General features: G+C 32.5%; 1 protein-coding gene across 1 annotated transcript in view; it reads right to left on the minus strand.

Moving 5' to 3' along the window:
• PDE4D (phosphodiesterase 4D) overlaps nucleotides 1-12,415 on the minus strand; it is a 1,287,753-nt gene that overhangs the window by 1,140,168 nt on the left and 135,170 nt on the right. Inside the window, exon 2 of the mRNA XM_010974890.3 lies at nucleotides 9,176-9,251. The gene's annotated coding sequence lies outside the window, so the exon portion shown is untranslated. The remainder of the gene's footprint in view (nucleotides 1-9,175; nucleotides 9,252-12,415) is intronic.

A 12,415-nucleotide genomic window follows, 5' to 3' on the forward strand; every position in this document is an offset into this window, starting at 1 on the left:
CCAGATGATTGAAAAGGAGGGAATACTCCCAAACTCATTCTATGAAGCCACCATCACCCTGATACCAAAACCAGGCAAAGACACTACAAAAAAAGAGAATTATAGGCCAATATCACTGATGAACATAGACGCCAAAATCCTCACCAAAATTTTAGCAAATAGAATCCAACAACACATAAAAAAGATTATACATCATGACCAAGTGGGGTTCATCCCAGGGACACAAGGCTGGTTCAACATATGCAAATCAATCAGTGTAATACATCACATCAACAAGAGAAAGGACAAAAACCACATGATCATCTCAATCGATGCAGAAAAAGCATTTGATAAAATTCAACGCCCATTTATGATAAAAACTCTCGCCAAAGTGAATATAGAGGGAACATATCTCAACATAATAAAAGCTATATATGACAAACCTACAGCCAGCATAGTACTCAACGGTGAAAAACTCAAAAGCTTCCCACTAAAATCTGGGACAAGACAAGGATGCCCACTATCACCACTCCTATTCAACATAGTCCTGGAAGTCCTAGCCACAGCAGTCAGGCAAGAGAAAGAAATAAAAGGGATCCAAATTGGAAAAGAAGAGGTAAAAGTGTCATTATATGCTGATGACATGCTACTATATATAGAAAACCCTAAAAGGTCCACACAAAAGCTACTAGAGCTGGTTGAAGAATTCAGCAAGGTAGCAGGTTACAAAATTAACGTTCAAAAATCAGTTGCATTTCTTTACACTAATGATAAATCAACAGAAGAAGAAAGTAAAGAAACAATCCCCTTTAAAATAGCACCCAAAGTAATAAAATATCTGGGAATAAATCTAACCAAGGAGGTGAAAGAATTATACACAGAAAACTATAAACCATTGATGAAGGAAATTAAAGAGGACTTTAAAAAGTGGAAAGATATTCCATGCTCTTGGATTGGAAGAATCAATATTGTTAAAATGGTCACACTGCCCAAGGCAATCTACAGATTTAATGCAATCCCTATCCAATTACCCAGGACATATTTCAAAGAACTAGAAAAAAGCATAATAAAATTCATATGGAACCATCAAAGACCTAGAATTGCCAAAGCATTACTGAGGAGAAAGAAAGAGGCTGGAGGAATAACTCTCCCAGACTTCAGACAATACTATAGAGCTACAGTCATCAAGACAGCATGGTATTGGTACCAAAACAGACATATAGACCAATGGAACAGAATAGAGAGCCCAGAAATGAACCCACAAACTTTTGGTCAACTCATCTTTGACAAAGGAGGCAAGAATATACAATGGAATAGACAGTCTCTTCAGCAAATGGTGTTGGGAAAACTGGACAGCAGCATGTAAAACAATGAAGCTAGAACACTCCCTTACACCATATACAAAAATCAACTCAAAATGGATTAAAGACTTAAACATAAGACAAGATACAATAAACCTCCTAGAGGAAAACATAGGCAAAACATTATCTGACATACATCTCAGAAATTTTCTCCTAGAAGAAATAAAAGCAAGAATAAACAAATGGGACCTAATGAAACTTACAAGCTTCTGCACAGCAAAGGAAACCAGAAATAAAACAAGAAGAAAACCCACGGAATGGGAGAAAATTTTTGCAAGTGAAACCGACAAAGGCTTGATCTCCAGAGTATATAAGCAGCTCATACGACTCAATAAGAAAAAAACAAACAACCCAATCCAAAAATGGGCAGAAGACCTAAACAAGCAATTCTCCAAGGAAGACATACAAATGATCAAAAGGCACATGAAAAAATGCTCAATATCACTAATTATCAGAGAAATGCAAATCAAAACTACAATGAGGTATCACCTCACACCAGTCAGAATGGCCGTCATTCAAAAATCCACAAATGACAAATGCTGGAGAGGCTGTGGAGAAAGGGGTACCCTCCTACACTGCTGGTGGGAATGCAGTTTGGTGCAGCCACTATGGAAAACAGTGTGGAGATTCCTCAAAAGACTAGGAATAGACTTACCATATGACCCAGGAATCCCACTCCTGGGCTTGTATCCAGAAGGAAATCTACTTCAGGATGACACCTGCACCCCAATGTTCATAGCAGCACTATTTACCATAGCCAAAACATGGAAACAGCCTAAATGTCCATCAACAGGTGACTGGATAAAGAAGAGGTGGTATATTTATACAATGGAATACTACTCAGCCATAAAAACTGACAACATAATGCCATTTGCAGCAACATGGATGCTCCTGGAGGATGTCATTCTAAGTGAAGTAAGCCAGAAAGAGAAAGTAAAATACCATATGAGATCGCTCATATGTGGAATCTAAAAAACAAAAACAAACAAACAAACAAAAACAAAGCGTAAATAAAAGACAGAAATAGACTCAAAGACAGAGAATACAGACTTGTGGTTACCAGGGGGGTGGAGGGTGGGAAGGGATAGACTGGGATTTCAAAATTGTAGAATAGACTACACTGTATAGCACAGGGAAATATACACAAAATGTTATAACTCACAGAGAAAAAAATGTGACAATGAGTGTGTATATGTCCATGAATAACTGAAAAATTGTGCTGAACACTGGAATTTGAGACAACATTGTAAAATGATTATAAATCAATAAAAAATGTTAAAAAAAAAAAAACACTTTTTCCTGAGGTTTTAAGCTGACAGAAATGGAATACCCACACCCATTTTTATTATGCATTTGTATGACAATATGTTTGTGGGATGCTTTGTAAAAGGTAATAACAATTAAACCCAAATACAAGATAATAAAAGAAGAATTCTCCAAGATAAAGGAGAAAATTAATGATGTCAACTTTTTGGATTATTAAGATTTTAAAATATGACTTTAATTAAGTGATACTTGATTCTACCTCCTTTCTATGGCAATTTCCAACTTTGGAAATATAACTATGAGTAACACTATTAAAATGGATCAAGAGAAAGTTTTTTTTTTTTTTTGGCCATTCAAATATTTTCTCCCCTGAAACCTTAGTTGTTAAAAACATTGTAGTCTGCACAGTTTTATCTTATCATATCTACTAGTTATTTTTCATTTTGATGCCACCTGCATTTCCTTATTTTTACATTCACCCTGAACAACCTGTTTTAAACATTTGAAAGGTAAATGCAGAGCCAGACGGCTGTCTCCACTTGATAAAAAAGAAACTGATCTACAAGTAAATAACAGGCACATTAATACACACTGAATATTAAAAATATTACATAATTTTGGTTCTTATGCTAATGGGAACTTTCAAATGCTGTCACAACATTTTCATCGTTATTTAAAAGTTAATCCAAGTTCTTAAAAGCTGAAATTTATTCACTTAAATATACTTACCAGGAAAATCTGAAACAAAGCAAACTAGAGTATACTGTATAAAATGAGAAGTGTTTTTTTTTAATGCAACTGTTGTTATTGGCATTTTTAAATGTTCAGATAAATTTAATTCAGGAAAATGCATAAATCTTAATAGTACAATTTTGACAAATAGATACACCCATGCAACCCATACCCTCACAATGATAGAAAATATTTCAGTCTCCCTGGAAAGTTCTCTCATGTCTCTTTCTAGTCAATCTTCTTTCATAGAGGCAATCATCATTCTTTTTTCTTTTAATCTTGCATTATTTTTCTTCTAGAACTTTCTATAAATGGCATTATATATGGTGTAGTCTTTTTATTTTTGTTCTTTTGCTCAGCATTATGTCTGTGAGAGTCATCCAATTGTTGCATGAATCGGCAGTTCACTCATTTTTATTGATGAGCAGTATTCCATTGTATAACTATACAAACATTTGTTTATTCATTCTCCTGTTGATAAATATGTGAGTTGTTTCCATTTTGGGGACTACTGTGAATAAAAACACTATGAACATTCTAAACAAGTCTTCAAGTATATGTAAGTTTGTATTTCTTCTCTAAATAACCAGAGCAGAATTACTAGGTCAAAGGGTAGGTGTATGTAACTTCATTTTTTTAACTGCAAAACCCTTTTCCAAAGTATTTGTAACATTTAATATTCCTATCAGCAATGTATGAAAGTTCAGCAGCTCAAATTCTCACCAATATCTGGTGCTGTCAATAGTTTTAAAGTTGGCCATTCTAGCGGCTGTGTAGTAGTATCTCACTGAGGTTGTAAATGCATTTCCCTGAAGACTGAAAATATTTTACACTCTTTATTGTGTTCACTGGCCATTCATACATGTATTTTTGTAAAGTGACCATTGAAGTACTTTGTCCATGTTTATTAAGTTTTTTGTCTTTTTCTTATTGAGTACAGAAGTTCTTTATATGATACTCATCCAGTCCTTTATCAGATAAGTTTTACAAATATTGTCATCCTGTTACTGGCTTGCTTACTCGTTTACTTAATCATGTCTTCAGATAAGCAGTCTAATTTATCAATTTTTATGGATATTATTTTCTACTTCTTGTAAAGAAATACTGGTCAACTACTGCCTTAGTTCAGGCTGCCATAAAAAAAATGTCATACACTGGTGGCTTATAAACAACACAAATGTATTTTTCACAGTTCTGTAAGCTGGGAAGTCCATGATCAAGGTATCAGAAGAGTCAGTGTCTGGTAAGAGTCTACTTCCTGTTTCATATGCAGCCATTTCTTGCTATGTCCTCACATGGCAGAAAGGGAGAATTCTGGTCTCTTCAGTCCCTTAGAAGGACACTAATCCTACTTCTGAGAGCTCCACCCTTGTGCTTCCCAAAGGCCCAATCTCCTAATATCATCACATTGGGGGTTAGATTTTAATATATGAATTTTGGGGGAACAAAAAACATTCAGTTCACAATAACCACCAACTTGAAAACATTATCCTATATTTTCTTCTAACAGTAAGAGTTTTAGCTTTTACTTTAGGTCTGTGATTCACCATGAATTAATTTTTGTTTATGACATGAAGAAGGAGATTTATTTTTTTCCATATGGATATTACATTGTTTCAACACCATTTGTTGTAAGACCCTCCATTCCCTCATTTAATTGCTCTGGTGTGTTGAAAAAAATCATTTACTGTGTAAACATGAGCCTATTTCTTGACTCTATTCCATTCTCTTCATTTGTCTATTCTTAGGCAAAAAATTTAATGCCTTAAGTACTGAATTTTTATAGGAAGCCTAGGGTCAGGTAGAAGTGTTCTTTCTCGAGATTATTTTGACTACTCTAGATTCTTTGTTTTTACATACAAGTTTTAGAATATTTGTCAATTCCTAAGACATAAAAGCATGCTGAGGTGAAGATTATGACCCAGCCATCCCAATCATGGCCATGTATCTAGAGGGAACCCTAGTTCAAAAAGATACTTGCACTGTAATGTTCATAACAGCACTATTTACAATAGCCAAGATGTGGAAACAACCTAAATGTCCATCAACAGATGATTGTATAAAGAAGTTGTGGTATATTTATACAATAGAATACTACTCAGCCATAAAAAAATGATAACATAATGCCATTTGCAGCAACATGGATGTCCCTGGAGAATGTCATTCTAAATGAAGTAAGTCAGAAAGAGAAAGAAAAATACCATATGATATTACTCATATATGGAATCTAAAAAATAAAAAGACAAATGAACTTATATATAAAACAGAAACAGACTCACAGAGATAGCATACAGACTTGTGGTTGCCAGGGGGATTGGGGTGGGAAGGGATAAACTGGGAGTTCGAGATTTGCAGATACTGACTGGTATATATAAAATAGATAAACAAGTTTATACTGTATAGCACAGGGAAATGTATTCAATATCTTGTAGCAGCTCATGGTGAAAAAGAATATGAAAATGAATATATGTATATTAATGTATGACAGAAGAATTGTGCTGTACACCAGAAATTGACACAACATTGTAAACTGACTATACCTCAGTCAAAAAATGAAAAAACAAACAAAAACAAAATCAAAAGACTACCTATGGAATGGGAGAAAACATTTGTAAATTATGTGACCAACAGTGAATTAATATTCAAAATACACAAACAGCTCACATGACTCAAAAAAAAAAAAACAAACCCAACAACCCAATCAAAAATGGACAAAGGAGCTGAATATACATTTTTCCAAAGAAGACACATAGATGGCTACAGGCACATGAAAAGATGCTCAACATCACTAATTATTAGAAAACTGAAAATCAAAACAAAAGTGAGATATCACCTCACATCTATCAGAATGGCTATCATCAGAAGGTCTTCCAATAAATGTTAGTCAGGATGTGGATAAAAGGAAACCCTCATACACTGCTGGTGGGAATGTAAATTAGTGCAGCCACTATGGAAAGAAGTATAGAGATTCTTCAAAAAAACAAAAAAGAACTACTATGTGATCCAGCCAATTACACTCCTGGGTATTCATCTAGGGAAAAAACACTAATTCAAAAAGATACATGTACCCTAATGTTCATAGCAGCACTATTTACCATAGCCAAGACACAGAACCCAAGCAACCCAAGCAACCCAAGTGCCCACCAACAGAGGAATGGATAAAGAAGATATCACACACACGCACACACACTGGAATAATACTCAGCCATAAAAAGAATGAAATTCTGCCATTAACAGTAATGGGGGTTGACCTAGAGAATATTAATCTTAGTGAAATAAATCAAACAGAGAAAGACAAATACTGTATATCATTTTTATGTGAAATCTAAAAAATAATACATTTGCAAATGTATATGCAAAAAAGAAACAGACTCAGAGAGATAGAAAACAAACTTGTGGTTACCAAAAGGGAGAGAAAGTGGGGAGGGACAAATCAGGGACATGGAATTAAAAGACTGCTAGGTATAAAATAGATAAGCAACAAGGATATATCATGTAGCACAGGGAATTATAACCATTATCTTACAATAACTTATAATGGAGTATAATCTGCAAAAATACTGAATCACTATGCTGAACATCTGAAAATAATATAATATTGTAAATCAACAATACTTCAATAAAAAATAAACTAAACTAAAATTTAAAAAAATAAAGTAATGAAAACTACAAGTATGGAGAAATAAGAATCATTAGAAAGTTTTCTAAGATTCACTATGAATACAACTAGTTAACATAGATGAGAAAAAGTATTATGGAACTTAAAATGTGAAACAAAAAAGCAGTTAGATGGAAATTAATATGTCTAGAAGCATATTACAGTGTTCAAATACATTATAAATCTGGACAATGTCTCAACTTCATCACTGAAATGATGTTATTAACTACTCAATCTCCTGGGGAAATTACTTTCCATGAGACTGTACCTCTAACTGCATAATAAAAACAGGGTTCCAATTACTGAAATACACTTCATAATAAAATTTCTGGTATTACTCTATAATCAAAGGTCAGTAGGTTCGCCTTCTTATAAGCCAAAGCATTTTTATTTATGAGAGAATTTTTATTCCAAGGCATTTATACAAGAAATGCCTATAATGTTTTATTGTGGAAATTTTAGCACAATATATGCATGTTTACTTTTGCATACCCAAAGAAGAAAACACTTTGAGATGTTTCAAGTGTGAAACCCACTCCAATTGTAAATGATTCATTTTTATGGATGTGATTAACACACTGCTAGTGCATTCAGCCCTAGAGTAGGATTTTCAGGTAGTTCAATGTATATTCAAAATTATGTATTCCCAGAGCAGCAAATTGTTTTTGTACCTGCATTCCAGATAATTCCTCTACTTGAGTAAAAACTATAAATTCTTTATTTGGCCATGGTTTATATGTAGTCTGGCAACTCTTTTTATTTGTCTTCAAATCAATAAACATCTATTAGTAAAATAAAAGCAGAGTACGGGCAAAATCGCAATTAACTCATCGGGTTCAGAAAATTCATTTTCATCAAATGTGTTTTTTTTTAATATCTCCTGTTTATGACTAACTGCCTACCATTCAACTAACATAAATGTATGTACCCAAAAGATCAGTGAAGTTATCTACCTTCATAACCATTTAGAAGAGGAAAAAAAAAATCTTTCTACTAGTTTCAAAGTTGGGTATAAACACATTCCTAAAGTAATTTTAAATAAATGTATTCCTCTGGAATTTTATTTTGAAAAAAATGCACAACTGAAAATTACACACAGAGAATTAAGAGAATATTTAAATTAAATCATAACTATGGAACAACAATTACTATAGCTGGATATATAATTAGATCACTGTTTTGAAAATGCAGTTGCACACTCAAATAGACATTCACTAATCTCCACCATTTTTCCTCCCACTCCAACCCTTCAATATCTTCCAGTGTTTTTTATATCATTTTTAACTCCCATATCATTTTTCCTTCTGTCAAGAACAATTTGTTGAATGGTGTCATTTCTTTAACAAATGCAACTCAATATGTTTTTTTGTTGTTATTAATGTATATAACAGTAAGGCTGATTTGTACATATTATCTGACCCTTTGTTTTCTACCTGTGTGACCTTTGCAATTCAAAGACATAAAGGAAATTCTCATTCTCCACTTGTATCTTCTATTATGGTAAGAAAAATGTAATAAATAGATGAGACATTTGGAATATATTACAGTGAATTCAAACACAATACAATTCTGCTACATTTCAAAAGTCACCACTGAACTTTTAGGGCTCTCTCTTACTCTTTTAAGGTACTCTTACTTCAAAAAAGGAAAGGAAAAATGGAAACTATTTTTGAATTCAGATTTTAATATTACACACAGAATTGTGTCTTATTTCCAAGTATAGACAAAGATTTAAAAATTAAATTAGCACGCAATCTCTAAAGAAAAATAAAATGCTGTTTTCCTTCAGCTTCCTGATAGAAGGTTCAGGTTCAAAAAGCCACAAAGCTCTTATTTAAAGAAACAACAACTGAGAAATTTCTCAAAACTGGTAAGCAATTTAGACATCAAGCTCATAAGTCTCCCCAAAATTTCAATTCAAAACAATTCTCTTTAAGACACATAATAAAATTGCCTAAAAATCAAAAACAAAGAAAAAAACTTCTAAGCAGCAAGGAGAAAAAAATATACTCTCACGTACAAGGGAATTCCTATAAGGCTATCAGCAGATTTCTCAGCAGGCTAGGAAAAAGTGAGATAATATGTTCAAATTGCTGAAAGATAAAACTGCCAACCAATAATACTTTACCCAGCAAAGCTGTTCTTCAGAAATGAAAAAGAGATAAAAAAAAAAACTTACCCAAACAAACAAAAGCTGAGGTTGTTCATCACTGCTGGATCTGGCTTACAAGAAATGCTGACAGGAGTTCTTCAAGCTGAAATTAAAAGATACTAATAAGTAACAAAGCAATATATGAAAATACAAAACACAATGATAAAAATAAGTACAGCTGACCCTTGAACAATGTCAGGGGGTAGTTAATCCACATACAACCTATAATCAGCCCTCCTTATCTGACGTTCCTCCGCATCTGCAGATTCAACCAACCATGGATCAATAGTACTGTGGTATTTATTATCAAAATATATCTATGTATAAATGGACCCATGCAGTTCAAATCTGTGGTTTGAAAGTTAACTGTATAGTCAAATTCAGAAACTTTAATAATGCAATATAGTGCTGTATTAATTATTTAACTCTAATATAAAGATTTAAGGACATAGGTATTAAAAATAAGTATCACTAGAATAATTTGTTGATGGATATACAGAATAAAAATGAGGTAAACTGTGACATCAAAAACATAAATGCAGGTGGGGGGAGTAAAAGTTTTGAGTTTTTATATGCAATCAAAGTTCAGTTGTTATCAATTTAAAACAGGCTCTTATATCTATAACTTGTTTCATGTAAGCCTCATTAAAGCACAAAGCAGTGATCTACAGTAGATACACAAAAGTAAATGAGAATGGAATCAAACATACAACTACAACAAATCAATAATTCACAAAGGAAGATAGCAAGAGAGGAAGAAAGAGACAGAAAACTATAAAACAACCAGGAAACTATTAATAAAAGCACTAGTAAATCCCTGCTTATCAATAATTACTTTAAATGTAAATGGATTAAGTTCTCTAATCAAAAGACACAAAATAGCTGAATAGATAAAAAGCAAGACTTAACTATATGCTGCCTACAAGAGACTCATTTCAGTTTCAAGGACAAAAGTGAAAGGATAGGAAAAGTTTTTCTATGCAAAAGAAAACCCCAAAAAGCAGGAGTAGCTATACTTAGAATGTAACTGTAACAAGAGACAAAACTGTAACAAGAAACAAAAAAAGGTCATTATACAATGATAAAGGGGTTGATTCATCAAGAGAATATAACAATTGTAAATGTATATGTAACCAACATTGGCATATCCAAATGTATTAAGCAAATCTAACAGATCAAAGGGAGAAATAAACAACAGCACAGTAACACCCTAGGGCTTCAATATTCCACTTTCAACCATGAATAGAGCATCCAGACAGAAAATCAATAAGGAAACAGCAGACTGGAAAAACGCTATAGGTCAAAAGAACCCAACAGACATACAAAACATTCCAACCAACAGCAGTAGAATACAGAAACTTATTAAGCACACATGGAACATTCTCCAGGATAGATTATATATTAAGACACAAAACAAGATTTAGCAAACTTAAGAAGATTAAATCATACCACATATCTTTTCCAACCACAACAGTATGAAACTAAAGATCATTAATAGGAGGAAAGCTGGAAATTTCACAAATATGTGGAAATTAAACAACACATGCTTGAACAACAAGATAATCAAAGAAAAAATAAAAAGGAAAATTTTAAAAATCTCCAAACAAACAAACACAAAATGGAAACACAACACACCAAAATGTATGGGATGCAGCAAAAGAAGTTCTAAAAGAAAAGTTTATAGCAATAAAGACCTACATTAAGAAATAAGAAAGTTTTCAAACAACCTACTTTAACACCTCAAGGAATTAGAAAAAGTACAAATTAACCCAAAGTCAACAGAAGAAATAACAAAGACCAGAACAGATAAATGAAATAGAGATGAGAAAAACAACAGAAAACTTCAACAAAACTAAGAGTTGTCTTTTTAAAAAGGCAAACAAAACTGACAAACATTTAACTAGACTAAGAGAAAAGGTTATAAGACTCAAATATATAAAATCAGAAATAAAAAGAGAAGATATTATAACTGACTCCACAGATATAAATGATCATAAGAAACTATCATGGACAATTATATATCAAAAAATTGTATAACCTAGAAGAAATGAATTCCTAGAAACATAAAATGTACCGAAACTAAATCATGGGGAAATAAGAAATCTGAGTGGAAAAATATGAATAATGAGGCTGAATTAGTAATCAAAAACTTCTAAACAAGAAAAGCCCAGTACCATATGGTTTTACTGATGAATTCTACCAAATATTTAAAGAGGGATTAATTCCAATCTTTCTCAAACTCTCCCAAAAAACTGAAGAAAAAGAAACACTCCCAAACTCATTTTACCAGGCAAGCATTACCCTGATACCAAAGACAAATAAGAACACTATAAGAAAATAAAATTACAAGCCACATTCCTAATGAATTTGATATAAAAATTCTCAACAAAATACCAACAAACCAAAGTAATTCTGAGAAAGAAGAATAAAGCTGAAGGCATCACATGTTATGGTTTCAAACTATATTAAAAAGCTATACTAATCAAAATGGTATGACACTGACATAAAAACAGATACATAGACCAATGGAACAGAACTGGAAACTGAGAAATAAAGCCATGCATATATGGTCAACTAATATTTGACAAAGAAGCCAAGGATACTCAATGGGGAAAGTACAGTCTCTTTAATAAATGTTGCTTTGAAAACAGGATATTTACATACAAAAAAAAAAAAAATGAAACTGGGCCGCTATCTTACCACATTTACAAAAATCAACTCAAAATGTATTAAAAAGTAAAACCTGAAACTATAAAATTCCTAGAATAAAATAGATGAAATTTCCTTGACATTGGTTTTGACAATGATTTTTTTTGGATATGACAGCAAAAGCACAAGTAACAAAAGCAAAAATCAAAAGGTGAGGCTAAAAAACTTTGGCACAGAAAAGAACACCATCAAAAAATGGAAAGGGAGGAAACATTTGTAATCCATACATCTGATAAGGGGTTAATATTTAAAATATATAAAGATATCATATGACTCAATAGCTAATAATAATAATAATAACCCAATTAAAAATGCACAGAGGAATTAAATAGATATTTTTCCAAAGAAGACATACAAACGGCTATTAGGTACACTGACATCATTAATCATCATGGAAATGCAAATCAAAATCACAATGAGATATTACCTTAAACTTGTTAAAAAGTCTGTTATTAAAAAAAAAAGTGATAACAAATGTTGGTGAAAATGTAGAGAAGAAGGATCAGTTGTGCACTGCTGGTGGGAATGTAAACTGGTGCAGACACTATGGAAAACAGC

Source organism: Camelus dromedarius, chromosome 3 (genome assembly GCF_036321535.1).
Source record: "Camelus dromedarius isolate mCamDro1 chromosome 3, mCamDro1.pat, whole genome shotgun sequence".
In the NCBI taxonomy this organism is placed as follows: domain Eukaryota; kingdom Metazoa; phylum Chordata; class Mammalia; order Artiodactyla; family Camelidae; genus Camelus; species Camelus dromedarius.